Genomic DNA, 22,683 nt, shown 5'->3' with positions numbered 1-22,683 from the left:
TCCCCCTGGGAAGAAGGTGAGAAAGAGAATAAACCACACATGACAGAAGTTAGTCATGATGTTTAATGCACTGCTGGAAGGTGCTCAAATACTATCGTGGTAAGGGAGGTATAAGAACCTATATAGAGTGGAATAGACCAAACTGGAACCGTCACAGCAGTTGAAAACAAATTATTCCACTGCTCTCCAGAGGTCATTCAAACAACAAAAATCTTCCCATCTCCGTTTTCTTTCCCCTCTTCATCCTCTTTCATATATAGGCTGGCTTCCTGGGCACAGAAAAACACGTGCCAAATGTATCCAGAAGGATGGCTCTTCTACTTAGACTGCCTCCCCATGCGCTTTTCACTTCCTGTTCTAAGCTCTAGTGTAGTGTGGCTATACACTGTTGTCATGTTCGTCTTCACGATTCAGAAATCACTGTAATATATAACACACACTCATGTACCCAGTCAATTATTTATCTCATTTACAATGTAGTAAATCTGGAACAGCTCCATTGGCATCCCTGGGGTTACTCCAGATTTACATAAATGTAACAGCAGCTGGCCTACAGTCTGTAAAGCTCTCTGCGAATGTAAAGGCATAATAAACAAGTAAGTTAATATTTAATGAGAAACTAAATAATAGAGCCTTTTAAAAATTAAAAACTCCGGAAGATGTTCACAAAGCAGCTATCATCCAACTGTTGCTTATGTGGCTTATAGGGAAGCTGGAACCTGATGAGCACAGGGTGTCTGATGTCTTTTCCATGCCTACTCCTTGCATGACAAGAAGCATTGTTTGGAATGTCTTTTGGAACTGTGAGGAATCCGTTCAAGTGTGTTACAGCTTTGTATATATCTCTTCCTCAGTTTGCTGCAGCACCATATAATAAAAATGATTCAGCACTAAAGTTTCTGTCCCAGTTTAACATGACAAGATTATTTTATCGTCAAGCCGAGAAGCCAAAGACCTTTGCATGAGGCAGTGAATGAAGCTGCTGGGTAACATGTCTCTCTGAATCTTCCCAGATATTAAAATACAAATTCAACTGATTATTCCATTTTGCATCTGGAGATTGCAAAACTTGTGTGCTGGTTATGCTGCTGGTAACACTGAACTGCAGCTCCGCTTTGAAAAGTGACTAGGTAAAAAGGGCTATTACTTTCTTACTCAACAGATCTGCTTCCTGTCTGCTCAGAGTCCTATCTTTTGTCTTCAATGATTAAAATAAAATTGCACTGCTTTTTACTCCTGTTAGCCCCGCAGAGCCAGCCCAACCAAGAGGGCTGGCTTTGCAGTCACCCGTGATACTTTACAAACAATAACTAAGCCTCACAACATCCCGGGGATGTGGGAAAAGTACCATTATCCCTCCTTTAGAATGGGGGGGGGGCGGAGTGGACAGAGGGAGAAACTGAGGCACAGAAAGGTCAAGTGACTTTGAGCTCCCTTTTTCTTTGGATGCAAGATGATAAAATAGCAAGGCTGATCTCCTGACATATGTTACCCTCCAGGGCACTGTAATATTGCTGAGTATTGATACTTCCATTACCAAATGAATGTGACTAAGCTATTTTCCTTTCTTGCTTCTCAATCCTTTTGATCATTAGATCCACATGGTTGAATGCAAGTGGAATTAATATCACTCCAGGCCTTGCAGGCTCTTTCAATTTAGTGTCTCTTTTCCCTCATATGTATTCAATATAGGAGCCTCCTGTTGAACTGAAAACAAATACAGTGCATTTGTCTGCTTAATTCATTTTACAAGCTTCTAAGATTCTGTGCTGCTGTTCTCCAGCTAACATATGTTACGAAAATAGCATAAGATTAGATCGATTTTCTGTGGCTTTGTGTGGCTCAGGAGCAGAGAAATCACTTGCTGAATTGGGCCAATAATTGTTAAGATCAGAAGTAACTGTTGTGACTAGAGGAGCGAGACTCTCAACAGTTTCACTTTCCACAGGCTCTGCATGGATTTGTCTTATCCCACTTCGCCTTGATGTGGGTTTGCGCTCATCTTGGGTTTCAAGTTCAGACAAAAGCCAAAAATGGAAGCAAAACTTGCTGTGGTTTGGGATGGGAACAGTAACTGAAATTCTTGGAAATGTTTGCCAACCTCAGCAAAACTGGCCCAAATTTTGGATTTATAATGAACCCTTTAAATTGGATAATTTTCTCATTGGTTCTGATTTTGGTATAAGATTTTCTAATTGTGATATCTAAAGCTTACAGAGTTTAATATTTTTAGATTTTCTCTCCGTTCTGTGTGATGGTCCTTCTTCTTGAATAGCTGTGGTAGATCCAAAATAGTGTCATTCCCTGATTGCTGCTCCTCTACTGGGATGAACCATCTCCTTGAAGTGAACAGTTTGGGATTATTTTAATCAATACATTAGGTAATGGTCCTGGGAAAAGCTAAGGTTGTCCATTGACCTAAGAAGCCAGTTCTTAAAGTGAGTGATGTAGTATGTCCTAGTGTGTTTTATCTTCGCGGCTGGTGTCCCATCAGGGACTTGAACTGATAGTCTTCAAATGTTAATTTTCCCGCAAAATTCTGCAAATTTTATTTGTCAGTAAATAAATGTGGAAGCTCTTGCATGGCAGTAGGGCGCACAGGCCACTGGCTGCTCAGAGGTGGGAGATCACCCTGCAGCCCCCTTCCCCGCTCCGGGACAGGGGCTTGGAGGTGAGGCTGCACCTGATTCTGACACAGCACAAGGGCCGGGCCTGCCCCTCGCAACAGGCACACCAGGTGTGGGCAGGCAGACTCAGCGCGGCAGGATCCAAGTGTGGACAGGCTTAGATTGGGGGGATCCAGGTGTGGGGTGGGGCAGTCTGGGTATGGGCGGCTCAGTGGGGGGTCTGTGTGAAGGGGGGAATCTGGATGCCCAGGTGTTCCGGGTCCAGGGGCAATAGGACTCTGTAGGGTGTCCAGGTGAAGGTGTTGGGGCTCAACGGGGGTGGGGGGTGTCTGAGTATGGCAGAGTGGGGCTTGGTGGGGTGGGAGTCCAGGTGCAGCTTGTTGGGCCTCAGGTGTGAGGGGCTTTTCAGGGTGGTCCAAGGGCAGTGGGGCTCATTGGGGTGGTGGTTTGAGTGTGGGGGGGCTCAGCAGGGAGTGGTCTGGGTACAAGGATGAGGGTTCAGGTGGAGGGGAATTCCAGATGCAGAGGGTGAGGCTTAGCGAGGTGGGGGTTTGGGTGCAGGGGCTTGGTGGGAGGGCTGTGGATGCAGGAAGGTGAGGTTTGGCAGGGGGGCTAGGTACAGGGGGAGCTCTGGATGCAATGGGTGAGGCTCGGTAGGGTGGAGGTTCGGGTGCCGGGGGGTTCCAGATGCACTGAGGTTGGGCAGAGGGGTGTGTGTGTGTGTGTGTGTGTGTGGTGCTTCCTGCAGCTAGGGGAGGTTTCTGGGGTTGGGTCTGGCTGCTGCTTGCAGGGGAGGAGGAAGTCCCACCCTCAGCCCAGCCGGCACTAGAAGCGAAGCCAAGCACAGGGTAGGAGCCACAGGATGGGGTATCCCCACACTGATTTATGTCTCCATGGGCTGCTCTGGGTGCCCTAACCGACATGCCCATGCTGCTGGGGAGGGGTGCATGACTGCTCTTGCTGCTTCCCTTTGCTTCCCCGTGAGAAAGTCATTTTTCTATGTGGAAGCAAAGAAATCTGCAGGGGGATGTGAATTCTGTGTGCGTGCAGTGGTGCAGAATTTCCCCAGGAGTAAAAGCAGAAAGCAGCAGTAAATATGTTTGTAAGATGCACCTTAGTTCTACAGTCCCATTCTAGTGCAGCTCTGTTGTTTTCCTGAATGTCAAAGCAGCTGCTTACCTCTGGGCTTAAGACAGTATAGCAAATCTGAAAAGGAGTACTTGTGGCACCTTAGAGACTGACAAATTTATTTGAGCATAAGCAAATCTGTTGCTCATGCTCATGTCAGGAGTTCCATTTATGACTAATGGCACTGGTCATATAAGTAGTGACTTAGATCACTTATGAATGTGATTAAAAGTTGCAGATTCAGGCCCCTGATACTAATTATATGGAACCTATTTGATCTGATGGCTGAATGAAAAATTAATGAATACATTAAATGAATTCCGTCTGAGATGAATAAGTGCTATTGTCCCTGTTTTTCACATGAGAATATTGATGCACCGAGAGGGTAAGTGACTTGAATCAGAATCAGAAATAAAACCCAGAAGTCCTGTCTGTGTCTCCAGCTGTAATTACTAGACCATATATGGAATTTGTCTAGATCGCTCTGTTTAGGGGTGATCTACTAATGCAATGAAAAAAAAATGCTTTGCAATGTCTCTCTGTTTGGAAGCAGGGCCCATGGCATTTAATCTAGAGAGAAACCTCCGTCACAACGCTGTCTCTGGTTTCAGATAACTTGGCAATTCACAATATGACTGATGCCTTAGAGGCAGAAATTGTCCATTGTCCTGTACCTGTCTGAGCAGATTTCTGGATTCTGGGTTTTCTGCCTGATAAGATATGGAATAAATAGTGCTAGGTCACTGATTCAAATACTTCACAGAAATGCAGAACAATGGTTCATGATTAATGGCTTTGTACTGAGCTGCCAAAACAGACATGCTAGCTGAGGATCTGGTAGTGTAAATCAGAGTAGCCCCATTGACTTCAGTGGAGCTGAGGATTTGTCTCATCGCCTTTTGGCCAACCCCTTATTAATCTATGCAACATGAGGGTTGTAAAAGTGTCATTTGCCTGCAGTTGGCCTGGCTCCTGTGTCTCACCTTTTTATTTAAAGAAAACCGAAAACTAAATCTGGAGCATTGTAAACCCACCCCTGACAGACAGCTGTTTGATCATGACTTAAAGGCTGCCCATCAAATGCGCCAGGTACAAAATAAATCCCTGTTCTGCTACGCAACATGCAAGGTACATCTTGCAAAAGCCACATCAAATTCTGTGTGATGCACCACGAATGTTGCAAAGCTCCGTTGGCCTCCACAGAATGCTGGAATGTGCTCAGCAGTGATGCAAATGGTGGAGAGCACAACAATGGCTAAATAACCCAAAAAGCAGCAGGTAAGCGCCGCTGAAACTTGTAATGGAATTAACGCTAGGGTCAGGGAAAGGGTGAGAGCAAAAGGATAGGGTAAAGCTGGGAATGCGGAATGTCTCTATTTATGGTTTTACAGTTCAGACTATTCAAGTTTGGCATTCCAAAAAATGATGAAAAGTTGAATGTTTTCTTGGCAAACTGCCTTTGAATACATGCATGCCTTGGTCCTTTATGTGGGTGGGCATTAGATCTGTGCACAACTTGGTGCTGTCCGTTCACAGTGGGGATTCACACCCACAAAGTCTCATTTTGTTTTCGGAGTTCACAGAATTGCCTCCCCATATGCCTGAGATAATTGATTTTGATTTGTTTCCACCCACAACAATAGGAATAATAGTTCATGCTTTGGTAGCTCCTCCTGTGCATGATCTCAAAGCTCAGACAAATATCAAAAGCATGTGGAAATATGGCATTTCACAGGGCTAAAACACAACATTAGGACTTGGGAGTTTTGGTTTCTATTCTCAGCTCTGCCACAGACTCATTTGGATCCAAAGTTTCAAACTTTGGTACCCAAGATTAGGCACTCAGGGCAGGTCTTCACTAAAGAACTACAGCAGCACAGCTGAACCGGTGTAGATGCACCGCTGTAGTGCTTTAGTGAAGACACTACGACGCCACTAGGAGAGCTTCTCCCGTCAGCATAGTTAATCCACCTCTGGAAGAGGCAGTAGCGATGTTGATGGAAAAAGCTCTCCCGTTGACATAGCGCTGTCTACACCAAGGGTTAGGTTGGTATAACTGTCGCTCAGGGGTGTGGATTTTTCACATCTCTGAGAGATGTAGTTATACTGATGTATGTAGACCTGGCCTCAGATAAGGCCTTTTGTACCCTAGGAAAAGTGGGAGCCATAGTTGGTGCAGCTCCACCAGAGACAACGAGTGTTGTGATGAATCCACTGAGCAGCAATAGGTCAGCAGAGGGCAGCATGCTGCTCTTTTCCTCTGGCTGAGGAGGGGATTAAGTTGGCAACAGGGAAAGATTCTGTGGTAGTTAGGAAGACAGTTTGCAAAAGTGGTCACCAAGCAGAGTGTCTGTGGCCCTGTATTGAACGCAGTTGGAGCGCATATTGGGGCCCATAGAAGCCTTAGCTGCTGAAGCCCCAACAATGCTTGCATGAGCCAGGGGCAGGAGGTGTGCTACCAAGGGCAGTGTCATACAAGGGCTGACAACATGGCATGCTGGAGACTCCATGACAGACTGACTGTTACAGTGAAAACAGGACCCTGTGTGCTTTTACCATCATGTTGCCTTATCCTGTGCTGAGCAGATCTGGGAGACATGGTAGTGAAAACACCTGAGCTTTGTCAGCACTACAGTCTCCACCATTTCTACCAGGGGAGCTGCATCAATGCACAGTAGAGATAAGGACTTAGGCCTGGTCTACACTGGTGAGAGGTGGGGGGTGGGAAGTTTTTACGCAACTTCAGCTACGTGTCTTCACCGCGGTGAGTCGACTGCTGCCACTCCCCCGTTGACTCTGCCTGCACCTCTTGTGGCGGTGGAGTGCAGGAGTTGATGGGAGAGCGCTCGGGGGTCGATTTATCGCTTCTAGACTAGACACGATAAATCGACCCCTGCTGGATCGATCGCTGCCTGCCGTTCCGGTGGGTAGTGTAGACATACTCTTAGTGTCCTGGCTTTCAGAGGTAAGTAGAGGGCCAATAGGGAATCCCAGAGAGAGAAGCATTTGCTGATATTTGTCGTATTTCAATACTGATTTAGAACCATAAAGTGATTATCTTTGTTACCCTCCTTCTCCTTTGCTTTCTCCCTTCATGCCTGAAGTCTGGAGAGAAAGCACTTGATTTTGAAAGGCATCTCAGCCAGGCTCCATTTGATACAAATTAGACAAGTGATTTGTGGGCATAATAGTGTACTTAGACATTCAGTTTCTTCTAAGAAGTATTTGTGCCCACAAATTCTTCCAACAATTATTTGCACATGTAAACTTGGAGGCTCCTTTTAAAACTCGGACCTAAGCATTCCAAGGTCATCAGACTTGGATGTTAACCACATGAGGTAGAAATATCCTAGGAATTTCCTCAGCAAAACTAGAGTACATTTTTGTGGAAACCTCTTCAGTGTATTCATTTTATTTCTTCCTTATTGATTCTGGATATTGGTTAACCTGCTGTGTGCCTTTTATTATAACCTGAAGCAAATGTTGGTCTTCCAGAAATCTCCCCACAAAGGAATGAGCTCTTCTTTTGCAAACCTGAGCCAAGTCTTCTTTTCCAAATGCTGCCTCTACATTTTTTGCAGCTCTATTGGGAAATGAAACTAGTTTCCTACTTTTTTTTTTTTCTTTTCTCTTCCTGGTGTGAGTCCCAGATTGGCTGGGTGGCGATTTTGTCTGAAGTCAGATGTTCATGTTTTCCAGATTTCTCATGCCAGTTTGAACTTTGCTATGAAAATTTTGGGGGGCTACTGTGAGATTTTTCAGGTTGTTCCTGGGACCAGAGATCAAACTCTTTTTGGAAGGGGGAAAAATAGATAGATATGCATTTTACGGACTTTCCAAACCTTAAAAAGCACATTAGTACAAAGTTATTGATAATAGCTTAATGTTTCTGCATTTCCTTTTGACATTTTCAGGTTAATTAAGGGCCTTCTGCTCATGGTGTTCTTTTAGGATTGGGCTTCATGCAATTATTCAGTTAGGGATAGTGGCCAAGACTTTCAATACGAATTTTGGGTGTCTCCATTCTTGGGTGTCCAACTTTTGAGACATTTTGGAAGGGTTTGAATTTCAGAGTGTGCTGAGTACATGCTCTCTGAAAACCAGGCTTCTCTAAAGTGTTTGAAGTTGGGCCCCCAAAATCATTAACCACTTTTGAAAGTCTTGTATGGTACGAATAGATAGTTGTTCCCTGTATCTTGCCTTTTTGGGATTTGGCACCCTGAAAAAGAGGAGAGGAACATCAGTCCGGTTATATCAGTGCAAATCCCTTATATTTGTAACACACAAACTGATTTACAGACCACTTTTATCTGTTTAGCCTAATGCAGTATAAGAACACTTTAAGGTGCCATGAGTCTGCACTAGAAATTTACCCCAGTGTAGCTATATTGATTTTTGAATTATTTTAGCTGCATTGATGTTTGTGAGGATCTTTCCTGCAGCCACAGAGAGAAAAACGCTTAGATAATTTTTCTATTTTACAACACTTTTTTTATTTTTTTAATCAGGGGCATTCAGAGGCAGGTGTAGGACCTGAAACATTGTTTGGAAAACTGACTTGATTTTAAGTTGACAGGTGTCCCTGTAAGGGATCTGGTTTGGAAATACTATGCAGAGTTTTAAGTGACAGCTGTAAGGCTTTAATTGAGATGCCATCTGATTCCGACACATTTGTAGAGACTGACAATCATTGGCTGGGGAATCATAATGTTTAGGGCATAGAATTATACTGGGAAGTGCTTATAAACAAAGAGCGTAAGTGGGATATAGATCCCAATTCGTCTTCATTGAAGGCAATGGGAGTTTTTACACTGACTTCGGGAGTTGGACTGAGCCAATAGTGAGCTATTCATCTCATATACCCAACAGTAACATAAAGTCCAGCTGCAGGAACAGTTTGCTAATATTGAAGTTAATTAGTGTTCGACCCTCATCCCAAACTGGTTACTGGAATAAATTTAATAGGATGATGCTAAATTCTAGCACAAAGAAACAGAGTAGTAGGTTGCTCCACTAGGAAATTTAAGCAGTTGACTGACAAAAGCTAATTTTAAAGAGACTTTCATAATTAACATAGTTGTCCTTCAAGGTAAAACCCTTTCTAGGAGATTGTTGCAAGCACCAAGCAGTGTGTTGGGGAGTCAAGTAGGAGGTGGGGGAAAGTTAGAGGAGCAATTTTCAGGTGTAGCTTTTCAAAGGTACAAAGCGTTGTAAGGTGCCTCATTGCCACTGAAAATCAATAGGATTTTGGCACCTAACTCAGATATGTGGCTGTGAAAATCTCTCCCAGATGTTTTATAATCCCAGATGCCAACAATCACAGTTTTAATTTTCTTCAAATGTTGTACATTTTATTCACATCTGTGCAAACAAATGGGCAATTGGCTTCTTTCTGACCTGCCCACTTTCAGTATTGGCATCCAGAATGGTTTGTCTGGATCATGTGTAAAGGGGAAGCCGATCCATGCTGGCAGTTTGACCAACAGACAGATGGTGAGTCACTTTGCTGGGGAAAAATTAAAAAATGTTGTATAAACAATGAAACCAAAAAGAATCAGACAGTTTCTCCACTGTGCCTGGCACTGAGTGGGGAGCACCAGGCCACCAGCTGCTGAAGGAGTTTCTGTGAATGCCGGTTAAACCTTGGTTATTTATTCTTAGATGAGAGAGTCAAAGAAAATAACCTAAAATCCAATAATTTTAAAAGGTCCATGAGACTCACCAGAGGAACCTAGATGCCCAGCATATTTGAAAACTAGTTGCCCCTTGACTGTCTGGACTCTGTGCCCCACTGTCCTGTCCCCAACTGTCTCCTCCTGTCTGCCTCCCCCATTTTGTTGTCCCTGTTGTGACTAAAATTTCTTATTTCTTTTCTGTACCCTCCTGTTGTCCACATTCATCCTCTGCTGTTTCTTCTCCTTCTCACATTTCCTTCCTGCCCCACATTGGTGCCACACTCTCTTACCACGCTTCTTTATCCTCTTCTCACCATAGGTTCTCTCTGTCTGGTGATGACTTGAAACTATAGCAGGATTGTGAGATGCTGATGGGAAAGATAAAGAGGTGTCATGTGATGGTTGGGTTGAACTCAGGAACCTTTGACAGTCCCTCTTTTGAGGACTAGAGGCAGAAGGTCCCCAACACTAGAACTCTTTTCATTTTGGCCATCCAGCAGCGTTACAGGTTGTTATGCTGGGCGGGTCTGATGTGGGTCTTTTTCTAGCCAAACCACTGGTATAGCTAAAGGACTATCTTATCTATTTTATACTGATTAGAGGGTATGTCTGATGTGCTTGGTTGCTAGAATGATAGTGTCATCAGGTAGACCCACCTGGACACCGTCCCATGGCAGGCATCAGCATGACCTATGTTCCTGCCTCAGTTTTCCTTTGGAATTCACCTATACAAAGGAATATTGTCTTAGTGGCAAATTCAAACTGTTTTATTAATATAAAGTGCCACAGTTCAGAGATTCCCCGTTGTAAAAACCAGTTTATCTCAAATCCCCCAAGTAAAACAAGATTACAACACGGCAACTCTTCAAACTCTTTCAGAGGTTGCCATTCCCAGGTCATCCACCCAAGAGTCATTAACTATTCTGACCCAGTTCCTTTAGCCCCTGTTCCAGGGCCCCACTCTTCAAGCCTCCTACCTGAGAGTTCCAAGACCCACTTCTCTCCCATGAGTCTTCTCTTATAGCCCCAAGTCATGTCTCCTATGGCATAAGTCCACCGCAGTGTTCCACTCAACCAGGCCTCCCTGCCTCTGACTCCTACCCCCGCTCCTGGGATCCAACGTACAACATCAACCCTCATGTTTCAGGCTCAGCTTCTGTTAACCAGGGTAAGTCTTCTCCCTTCTCCCTAAATGTCTCTGCATGAGTTTTCCTGGAATTCAGAATGTGTTCCCCAACTCTGGCCATTCCTCACCATCAATTTTTTGCTCTTTCCAATGGCTGTCTGTATCAGCTCTCTTCTGCTGCCGCTTCTCCCTGGATCTCTCCTTTACTCCTCAGGCAGCTCTCACCTGCCCTTCTCACCTACTTAGACAAGTTAGATGTCTTCAATTCATTAGGGCCTGATGAAGTACGTCCTAGAATACTCAAGGAGCTGACTGAAGAGATATCTGAGTCATTAGTGATTATCTTCAAAAACTTATGGGAGAGATTCCAGAGGACCAAAAGAGGGCAAATATAATACCCATCTATAAAGAGGGGAATAAGGACAACCCAGGGAATTGCAGACCAGTCAGCTTGTCAAATCAACCTAATCATTTTCTTTGACGAGGTAACAAGTCTTGTGGATAGGGGGGAAGTGGTAGATGTGGTATATCTTGACTTTACTAAAGTTTTTGATACTGTCTTGCATGACCTTCTCATAAACAAACAAGGGAAATACAACCTAGATGGAGCTACTACAAGGTGGGTGCATAACTGGTTGGAAAACCATTCCCAGAGAGTATTTATTAGTGGTTCACAGTCAAGCTGGAAGGGCATATCGCAGTCAAGCTGGAAGGGATGATACCAAGCTCGGAGGGATTGCAAGTGCTTTGGAGATTAGGATTAAACTGGACAAACTGAAGAAATACTCTGAAGTAAATAGGATGAAATTCAATAAGGACAAATGCAAAGTACTACATTTAGGAAGGAACAATCACGCGCGTACAAAAAGGGAAATGACTGCTTAGGAAGGAGTACTGCAGAAAGGTATCTGGGGGTTATAGTGGATCATAAACTAAATATGAGTCAGCAGTGTAACATTGTTGCAAAAAAAGCAAATGTAATTCTGGGATGTATTATCAGGAGCATTGTAAGCAAGACACAAGAAGTAATTTCTTCCGCACTGCTCGGCGCTGATAAGGCCTCAGCGGGAATATTGTGTCCAGTTCTGGGTGCCACATTTCAGGAAAGATGTGGACAAATTGGAGAAAATCTGGAGAAGAGCAACAAAAATTATGAAAGATCTGGAAAACATGATCTGTGAGGACTGAACTGGACAAACTGAAGAAATAGTCTGAAGTAAATAGGATGAAATTCAATAAGGAAATTCAATCCTAATTGAAAACATTGGCTTTGTTTAGTCTGGAGAAGAGAAGACTGAGGGGGGACATAACAGTTTTCAAGTACATAAAAGGTTGTTACAAGGAGGAGGGAGAAAAATTGTTCTCTTTGAACCTCTGAGCATAGGACAAGAAGTAATGGGCTTAAATTGCAGCAAGGCTGGTTAAGTTGGGCATTAGGAAAACATCATAGCTGTCAGGGTGATTAAGCACTGGAACAAATTGCCTAGGGAGGTTGTGGAATCTCCATCATTGGAGATTTTTAAGAGCAGGTTAGACAAACACCTGTCAGGAATGGTCTAGTATCTATTTATTACTTAATCCTGCCTTGAGTGCAGGGGACTGAACTAGATGACCCCTCGAGGTCCCTTCCAATCCTACACTTCTATGATTCTTCAGTTCTCTCTCTCTGGCAGCTCTGACTCATCAGGCCTTTGTCCTCTCAAGGGCCTTGGCCTGTTCATTCCTTCTGGGGCACCTGGCATTGGTCACTGTCAGAAGACAGGATACTGGGCTAGATGGACCTTTGGTCTGACCCCGTGTGGCCATTCTTATATTCTTAAGGGCCCACCCAGATGCCCTGTTTTAAGCCCAGTTAGAGTGAGCTGATGAGTTGCAATGCACTGGCGTCTTCTCTTTTAAAGGGACAGTATTACCCTGTGACACATGGGTGCACCAAAACAAATAGACTAGAGATGTTCTGAGGAGGAAGAATTTGGATCTGGATTTGACTGTTTCTAGAGGCTCAGCCTCTGGGGTTTGGGCTGAATCAAAGCTAAAGTTCAGGTTTAGATTTGGTGGCACTTGGAATCTTACAACCAATTTCTCTCAAATTTTCACTATCACAGGCTCAAATCTCATGTGAACTTTCAGCATCATCCAAACCTGGAACAGGAAAATATGTCCCTCCCGGAGTTGCCGTACATCTGTAAGGGCAGGCTTGGACCTGGGGAGTCAAATCCAACCACCTTCCTCCTCATCCTGGCCACATGGAAGTTCGAAGGGAATCAGAGTTGGAAGTAGATTTCAAAACCATGCATTATAGGCACATATATAGAATGTTGCTGAGTAAGTCTGATAAGTCCTGTGTGAGTTGCCGCAAATCACTAGTTTACAAATACAATGTTAAGTTATGTAAACCAACTTTTTAATGCAGTAAAATATTTGACTGTACCAGGATGTGAAATAGCAAATGTATTAAAGGCACAGATTTGTTTGTGTATGTGTCAGTCCTACCTCTTTCCTCCAGCCTGAAGTGAAACCTGTGTTGAGTTGTTTGTGGAAATGGATGCTTTGTGAGCTTGGGTCTAAACGGGATTAGAAGAAATTCCTCCAATTTTCCTCATTATGGCAAAGCACTGACATTGTTAATGTCTTGTGTGTTCTATATTGGCATTCTGTGGGGCTTTTCATATGATGAATAGTCCACTTTAAGATGGCTGCTGCCTTTCCATAATTAAGTCTGTGTTCTCTGCAGGGTAATACTCTTCCTCCTGACCTAGACCTGGTGTGCTTTGTCTGTGGGAGTCTATATTCTAAGTTTAATGCATGGTATTGTAAGCAGTCAGATGACTTGGCTTTGTCTGATCCCTAAAGAGAAGGTAAATCCAAGCAGGAAGAGGAAAGAAGTGATTTATCTTCTCCAGATAAGAACAGGTACATAGTCACAAGCTCATGTTTAATGGTTTGAAAATTTGGTTTAAATTGGTGCTATTCAGGTTGTGGTTTTGGAGCTACGTGGCTCTTTGGGGTGGCTCTTCTGAAGCCTTCAGGTTTGAAGGGAGCTCCTTACACTTTGCCTAGTCTCAGGAAGAAAAAAATAGACCACAAGGGAAGTGCCCTGCTGCCTGAGACACCTGCAGGGTTATGGACAGGGTTGAGACAATCAACCAGAGGCCAGTTTGCCCTCCTAACAATGGTTGATTTATGCCCTAGAGCATGAGAGTTTATATCCTTAATAAATGTTTCTTAGCTAAAATAGTTATGAAAGTTCCTATCATGTCTCTTTGAATCCTACTAATTGCTTGGCCTCAATGGTGTTTTGTGGCAATGAGTTCTGCAGATTACTTATTCACTGTTTTTTTAAAAAAAATTCTGTGATTGTTAAAAGCTCTGATGAACAATTACATAAACACCTGCCGGGATACAAGACATTGTAGATCTAGCTTGTAAACTCTTCAGGCAGGGACTGTTTCTATATATTTTATAGCTCCTGGCATGCTGTCAGGGTTTGACAAAGAATAAATGATCACTGTTTGCCCTGGAGTAGGAATGCGTATTTGGTTTGCATACATGTGCACAATTGTTGTGCCCAGGAAAAATACACTGGCAGCAAGAGCTTATGGGTTTATTCTTGTGCGGACAGATAATGAGATTGCATAGAATGTAAGTCAGTGCCAAATTCAGCCTTACACAACACAGCTCTGGACAAAGTACCAGTGACTCTCTTTAAATCAAGAGCATAATTCCTTTTGTCTTAAATATTCACAGCATGACCCCAAAGCTGGTGACATTTACTCAGGGCCCAGTCCATCTCGCATAGAAGACAGTGGGGGCCTTTCCAATGATTTGGTCTCATTTACAGACTAGAGCCCCTTTGTGGGTTGAATATGAACTGTGTAAAACTTGTGGCTTTTTTCCCAAAACTGGAAGGAACTTGGCAGACTTGACTCTGTTTCCCTTTGAGTCTCTTGTCTGTCTTTGAAACCAAAACTTGAAGCAGGTACAAATCCCAGGCCGATGGTAACCAAAGAAAATGTTTCCTTGATCCACCTTTTATGAAGCATTATAGTCCTAGCAGTTTGGAAGTGGGCAATAGGAATCGACCACTTGCAGCAGAACCAAGAAAAGACACTGTTGGTTTGTAGTTTGTGAAACATGGAAACTAAAGTTAATCTGTATCCAGAGTTTGAACACAAAATCTGTTTAGCTGTTCAGATAAGAAGCTGCAAACAACATAAATTCAGCATTCCAGAATGTATCCCTGCCTCCTTTATCACCCTCACATATCTAAATCCATGAGTTCACCAGAACAAAAGGAGGAGGTTTAGTAACATATCCTGTCTTTTCCTTGATAAAATGCATCTTGTCACATTAGTAGTCCGAGTATGCAAGAGGCCTTATGATAATGGTATCTCTGAGCCACAATGCAGTCTGCTATCCTAAATCTAATTTATGGCTTTACTGTAAACATCTGGATTAGGTTTCATTTTGTTTAGGGTATAAGTCTCTGTTCTAGCATTTTAACCCTCTGCCTCAAAGCTATATCCTGGATCAGCAATGCTTGTACTTGGGCTTCTGGCTGGGACAACTTGTGCTGAAAGATCAATGACCTTCTGAGGATGTTAGCTAGTGCTAATCTTAGTTAGTTTGTGCTAATCTTTTCTGCCATACACAGCCTAAAATCTGGTAACCTAGGTTTTGTTACAGTAAAAGATTTGTGGATCAGATAAGGGTACTGCTAGGCACATTCTTCCTCCGATTATTTCTCTCCATTCCCTCTTGCAGTATATCATAAGGGGAATTGTGGACTATAAACTCAGGAAAGGCAACCCTCCTAAAAATGATTTATCAAAGGAAGCTGAGTAACATGGGAGTCTGATCCGCATCAGACTCCATGGCTGTTGACAGTTTTCCTGCCTTATCAACTGGATGCATTGCTGGCACAGCTTGTTAAAACTGAAGCAGGTCATTAAAGACAATCACAACTTCTATCATATTTGTTTTCAATAGTTCAAAAATCCTCAGGCGGTTTCTTATCAAAAGTTCCCTTTTAAGCTTAATATTCAGTTTGTTGTTAAGGCGATGCAGAAGAGGTGTAATGTTTGTATTTTTAAATTTTATAGATTGCTTAGATCAAAGGGTAAAGCAAGAACAATTCTAAAGGAAGCCTAGAATATATTTCTTAGCAGCATTGCAAAACGACTATCAAAGTGCTACAGAGAGGCAGCATAGTCTAGAGAGTTAGGCATGGAACTGGGGCCAGGAACTCCTAAGTTCTGATATTCTGTCTTGCTGGGCAACGTTGGGCAAGTCATTAACCTCTCTGTATCTATCTTTCCCAGATGTAAAATGGGGAAAATATGTGCAGCTTGGAAAAACTGTTCTACACCTACTTGCTGTAGGATTAAATCTACTTGTCAGGTTAGAAAAATACACTTGCCGTTATGTACCCTGCAATTTGAAAGATAGCACATATATTTATGGAAATAAAAGGTAAAGATCAAACTAAAAAAATTTACCAGAAGAAACTAAAATCCCATTTCTTTTTCAAGGGGTCCATTTCCAATGGTAGTCTCCTTATAACTTCTTATTTTGAGCTTTTCATGTACATCTCCTGTTTTTATTAGGAGGTGATGTTAGGTTTGGATGGGCAGAGTAATATTTTCTTTTGAGGGGATTTAGACTTGTGTTTTGGGAGATGTGAGCGTGTTGAAAACTGGGCTAATAATGGCATGCTGGCTTCAACGTTAACTATGGAGTGGCTACCAATACTCCATAATGAGAGCTTGTTTCTCCAGAAAGTGATGGAAGTTGACGAGGGAAGGCTCTTATTTGCCATGTGTGGGTGAGTGGATTTTTTCCAAGCCCTGCTGACTTAACCACCTTAGAGAGGTAGTGTGATGATTATATGCCTAAAGAACACTTTCTGAAGTTGTATAACACTATTGTAACAAAGAAGCTAGGAGGTATGTGTGCTATGTCCCTCTATGGATAGAATCAGAACAGCTTATCACAGCCTGGCTCCCTGGGACACAACTCCCCTCCCCAGCACCTGTGGCGCTCCCTCCCACTACTCCCAAGCACACACGGCGCCCCCCGGGCCGCACTCCCCATCCCCAGCACCCCTGGCTCCCCCAGGGCTGCCGCACCCCGCAAGTTTTAGTCAGGGGTATATAGTAAAAGTCATGGACAGGTCACAGGCTGCGAATTTTTGGTTACTGCCCGTGACCTGTCCATGACTTTTACTAAAAATACCCATGACTAAAATGTAGCCTTACCTATAACTAGCAGGAAATGTTACTGTTTGAAGCCTGACACATGCTGCATGACTGTGAAAGAAAGCAGGTCTTTCTCCTCCCTGACCCCATTCTGAGGGGGAAAGAGAGGGAAAGCGCAGTGTTAATCTAGTTGCATTGTGAGGCGTGTTCTTTTACTCTTCTGTTCTGCTCAGCCACTCAAGACAAACTCCAGTCAAATCCATGGACTATGCAAGAACCCCATGTTGAGTTTCTCTATGGGGACAGATTCCTCTTTAGAGATTTCTAAAGGTTCAGTTTGAGATTAAGAATAACTTCACACAGGTACAGCAGCCATGGATAATCAGTCAGACATGTTGCTTTTTTTGGTTTGTTTTTTAAATCAAGATTTTAGTAACCTTTTCCAACGTGTTGGGTGGTTAGAGTACAGAATTATATGCCAGGAAAACAGCTTCTTATAATCTAAGATCTGATGTTGATCCTTAGGCAAGTCACTTACAGCTTTGTACTTCAATTTCCACATCTGTCAAGTGGCTTATTCACTGTCTATGCCTACTTCAATGTATCTTGGGTACTTCTGGCACCCATTACTAAAGTGTCTGAGCATCTCATAGTTGCTTTTTCAATAACCCTGATGAGTAGGAAGGTTCCTCATTTGGGGAACTGAGGCACAGAGAGACAAAGTGGGTCACCCAGTGTCACATAAGAACTCTGTAGTGGAGCAGGGAATTGAACCCAGGTCAGCCCCCTAAATGCTCAACTATCCTTCCTCTCACAGAGGTGCTGTGAGTCATAGTCTATTAATGTGTGTATAAGGCTTTAAGATACTCAGTTGGAAGGTGCTATTTAAATGCTAAGTACTGCTATTATTAAAGCAGTTTATGGGGCTTAGGTTAGGTGAGCTCTAAGGCTTGAAGCCAGAACCTTGGCTGCAAATCTGAGTTTGTGCATGGAATACTTGTATCATGCTGTTATCTGCTTGTATTGACTTATCCTAGCCCTACATACATTACAAGGCTGTAAATGGGGCTCTTGGCAGTGGGAGCCATGGTAGAATCCTGTGCCATGGGCCTCCAAATGTTTCAACAAGGTTCCTGACTCCCACATGCACCTGAGATTTCTAACTATAGATTTGATCTGTTGTGAACTGGCTTAGGGCATATGGACAGGAGATGAGCAAAGCAAACATTCTGGATACGCTCAACAGCTGTGCAAAATTGACCTGGAACATCCTGTGTATAATCTAATCTATCAATTGTGTCCTCCAGAGTTTCTATGTCATGTTCATCATTGTACTATCTGACCATCTGGACAGCACTGGGAAATTGTTTCCTTAGTTGCAGAGATTAATTAGCAGAGTGTGTTATACTCCTCTATATATTAGAGATGGACTTGGACCAAACCCTAGAGTCAGGTAATCACATAGATTTTGTGGAAGTCTGGCCCTATATCTGATTTTTGTGGCTCGTGCATGTTTCTGTAAGAAATTCAACTGCAAGCAGCCCCCTGCATCCAAATGTCCTATTTGTGTTTGTAAAGCATATGAAGGCTTCAGATGTAAAGTGCATATTAAGTACAAAGGTTTATTGGTGAAAATGAAAAGTCTGAAGAATGGGAGAACACACCAGTCACCCTAAGAAATGGTGGCTTTGTGTTTACAAGAATCCTTCAGTCCCTATATAAGGACCGAGAAAGAAATTATTAGAGGTTTGGGCCTGAAGTTTGGCTGACGATAGTTAGATCCCAGTGGTGAAATTGAGACCCAGATCCAGGTTGTAATTCCAAAGCTTTCCACAGATTGAGATGTTTGGATTGAGCTCCGGAAATTATAGAAACCTGTGAAGGGAATTCTATAATGTGTCAAGAGGGGTGTCCTGTCATTTAGTACATTGAAAACCTTTCAATAGAAGCCTCTTCTTTTTGTACATATATTGTTAATGAACTTGAACCATAACACATGCTTGTGATCCAGTTTGAATCCCACCACAGTCCTACAGGAAAGCATGTTGGAATCTTAAAGAAAAGCCTCGCCTTGTATTCTGTTTGCCAGCTGGGTTTCCCTCTGGCTTCAATTTGCTGCTATAAAATAGCTCTTAGGTACAGACACCCCACAGAACCTGCCCAGTGCACTTCACATTCACTTGCTCATTTTTCTTCTAAAATAACAGCTGTGAAGAAGATGGATTTACTGCTTCCTAATCTGATGTTTCAGATTAAACATTCAAGGATGTTCTGAATCTTCAGAGGTTGCTGCATTCTTTTAAAATACAATTTCAGCCTTTTTTAAAGACGTATACCTTTAAACTTGCATTTTTTTTCAAATTTAATTTTTACACTGATTAAAATAGTTATATTATGTAGAATGGTTGTATATAGCAATTAAATAATATATATATACATATCTCCCTGTATGTGTGTTTATTTTATGTCTTTCCCTTCCACTGAAACCTTGTGTAGTTAATATAGCAATAAACAATTAAAGCCTCAATCCTGTAGAGTCTTATGCCCATGCTTAAATTACAAGCTATCAGTAGTCCCAATGACGTCTCCAGGGCTACTCACCTCATGTAAAGTTAGACATTGCATAAATCTTTGTAGAAGTGAGGCCTAAAAGTGTCCTAAAAAAGTAGCATTGTTAACAAATCGGGGGAGGTTGCAGGCAGTGGATGCTGGTGGCTGAAATTGAAAATACCTATGAAAAATACACATCCTCAATAGTTGCTTAATGTTGAGAGGGACAAATGGAAGGATCTGTCCATGGGGAATGACTTTCTTTGCCTTAGTATCTATTATAAAGCCTTATACTTATTAGTTTTCATCATCTTGACTCCTGCTGCTGCACATTGTCAGTGAAATTCCTCATGCAGCCATGTGGTGGCAGAACAGAGAGGAGTTAATGTATCTAGATAGCAGTTAAAATATTAATTCAAATGGGATAAAGATACAAGTTTTATTGAACAGAGGGTTAGATTTTCAGCGCTTCCACTGAGCTGTTGTGTGAAGATGGGGAACACGCTTCATGTCTCTGTGCCTTCGTTCCCAAGCCCATACAGTGAAGATAATGATGCTTATCTACTTTTGTAGAATGCTTTCAGGTCTGTGGGTAAACAGCTCTACCTAAGGGTTAAATGTTGTTAATTTATGAAGTGTGCTCTGCCTCCTAGAGCTTGGTTGTATTTATTTAGAGAAATTTCTGTAGCAGTCAGCCCTGGATTTGGAACACTTAACAAAAAAAATAATGAAATTAAGTCTCAAAACGTGCCTGGGAAGTACGTAAATAGACTTATCCCCGTTTTATAGATAATCACAGAGTTGAAGTGACTTGCCAAAGGTTACATAGGAAGTATGTCACAGAGCCGGGAATCAAACACACATCTGATTAGCAGAGGGACGCTGCATGTAAGAGGTGTGCTAAGAAGGGATTTGGGAGAGGAAAGGCTGGATGTTTAGCTCTCCAGAGGAGGGAGGGAGCAATGTTTCAGCCTCAAAAGGTTCCTAATAACTGCCACCTAATGTGCCTGGGTCATTCAAATTTGGCATCTCATTTTGTTCACCCCTGGAGTGAATTACAGTGCTATAGAACTTCACTGGGAAAAAGATCGGATCCTTGGAGGTCAGGTTGAAGACATCTTGGAAATCTGATCCTCCGAAGTCTGGATTGTTGGATAGGGCTTTTTCTTCCTGACTTTGCCTTCGTGAAAATGATTATATATAATATAAATCCAGAAGTGACTATCACATAGCAAGACATGGGTAAGGAAAAAGAGTCAGTTCTCAAATTTGGGTTCCTAAATTATACCTGTAAAACATCTACACTTACCTGCACAGATGGGTATTTTTTGTGAGCAAACAGCTCATCATGGGCGAAATTGCCACTTTACAATCTGTTCTCCGCAAGCAGCCGTGTGTAGTTGTGCTGCTATGAAAAGTAAATCTAACTCAGACTCCCAGTCTGCTTTCCAGGCTCCCTGTTGCTCCAGGGCGGAACGAAACAGTACTGGACCCCTACCCAAAACAGCACGCATCTCCCAGTATGCTGGCACTGGTACTCTTCCAGGGTATTGGAGGCATGAACCAAGGCTCCGCCCTGTTCCCACCTTCTCCACCCACCTCCTCATGAGGAGAAGGTAGTGGCTGTATGGCTCCAACTTCCCCTTGTTCGGCTACTAGTAGCCTGAGTAAGGGAGTCACTTATGCTTCCCTTACACCTTTGGAGGTTGTGTAGGACTAGACCATCACAAGCCATATGGGTGTAAGTACTAGCTTGTGCAGTGTTGTAGGTTTTGTGTGTACACTTGTAGAATTGTGTGTGCAGAGGAAAAGTTGTCCGTGCATCTTAGCCTTTGGGATAAAGCTAGGATCTGAAAGAAGAAGGTGTCCTAAAATTGGTTTTGTTGAGTAAGGCATCCATACAGCCGGTGTAGCCAGCCCTTGCAGATGGAAAGGCACTCGAAAATACTGAATTATTAAACACAGTGGGCCACATTTAACCCTAGTGGCACTCCACTGAATTCAATGAAGGTAAAGACACTTTTTTTTATAAAATACCTTCATGGATGTTTTTTAAAGTGAGAAGTAGCTAATTGTGAACTTCTGGCCATCTGTGTACCTTTCACTCAGTGTATGGTACTTACATGCCCCTCCCCACCCGAAGCATCTGAGCGCCTTACAGTCTTTAATGTAGTTATCCTTGCAACACTCCTGTGTGGTAGGAAAGTATCACACGCATTTTACAGTTGGGGAACTGAGGCACAGAAAGAGGCTTACCTAAGGTGACACACAGTCAGTCGTTTGTAAAGCAAGGAATTGAACTAGGTCACAAGCAAATGTTCTAACCACTGGACTAATCCTCTCACTCCACTCCTTAAGGGACTCAATAAAAATTCTATGCAGATTTCAGCAGTTGTGGTTCAAAGGTTTCTGAGGGCACCTGGGTTAAAATAACAGAATGGCTGGACCCAGTAAAATGTGTGCCTAAGTGTGGAGTTGCAACATCAGTGAGTGAAGTTAATTTGCAGGCTCTGATTTCCTCTCTCTCTCTCTCTCTCTCTCATATGCACACTCTCCTTCTCTCATTTCACTTCTGACTCAGAGGACGGACTTGGGAAAAGGAAATTAGTGTAATTAAATGGCTATGTAGGAAGCTGTTGGTAAGTATTTACTTATATAAAATATGTAGAAGAGAGAGACTACTGGCTGGGTTTCTTAGCATTTGCTTTTCTTGGTTTATTTTTCTAAGCAGAATATTGAGTGAGAGAGATTTGTTCCCAGCAGAAAATGCTTGAAACACATTCGTCCGCCTTGGTATTAAAGAGATTACAGTGCACACTGTGAGAATTTGTAAGGATTTGTGTGCTTTTTAGAAAGGATTAAGAATAAAAAATCTAGAATAGAAATGCTGTCTAGCTGCATCATTACACTACACACCAAAGTTTCTATGCTGGTTTATTTTTGTATTATATAGTACATATTGCAACTTTTAGTTCCAGCAGATTTTGTTTTAAAGACTGTAATCTATCTGTGAAAGCCAGGTGAAATGAAATGGTCACAATCCATCTAGAATCCCTGAAATCCTATTTAGCAGCAAGCTTGCCATACTTTTAAGAAAAAGATTTTGGGGATAATCTGCCATTCTAGAAAGTTGCTTAAATAAAAGGATAAATAAAATTATAGCACACAAGGATCTCGACTGCATTTGTTCAGACTTGTTCTGCTTGCCAAATTCTAACTAATACTGGGCAAGCTGATTTGGTCTCTGATTGTATTTGTGTAAAAGCATCATGGAAATGCTATTTTCAGAGCAATTCCAAGAACACCTACAGTGTGAAATTATTTTTTGGGGAACTTCATCATTGAGTATTTGCTAGGCAAAAAGATTTCATAATTGGCCA

At 42.6% G+C, this 22,683-nt stretch overlaps 1 protein-coding gene across 4 annotated transcripts in view; it reads left to right on the top strand.

The window, feature by feature from the left end:
• The window catches only part of MYLK (myosin light chain kinase), a 324,584-nt gene that overhangs the window by 68,395 nt on the left and 233,506 nt on the right, over nucleotides 1–22,683 (top strand). The window contains exon 1 of one of the 4 annotated variants that reach the window (XM_043524848.1): nucleotides 21,867–21,942. The exons of the other annotated variants lie outside the window; for them this stretch is intronic. The gene's annotated coding sequence lies outside the window, so the exon portion shown is untranslated. Of the gene's footprint in view, nucleotides 1–21,866; nucleotides 21,943–22,683 lie in introns of those variants that run through there. 4 annotated transcript variants of the gene reach the window in all.

The sequence above is a fragment of the Chelonia mydas genome, chromosome 11 (assembly GCF_015237465.2).
Source record: "Chelonia mydas isolate rCheMyd1 chromosome 11, rCheMyd1.pri.v2, whole genome shotgun sequence".
NCBI lineage: Eukaryota > Metazoa > Chordata > Testudines > Cheloniidae > Chelonia > Chelonia mydas.
This window is presented reverse-complemented; position numbering and strand designations above follow the sequence as displayed.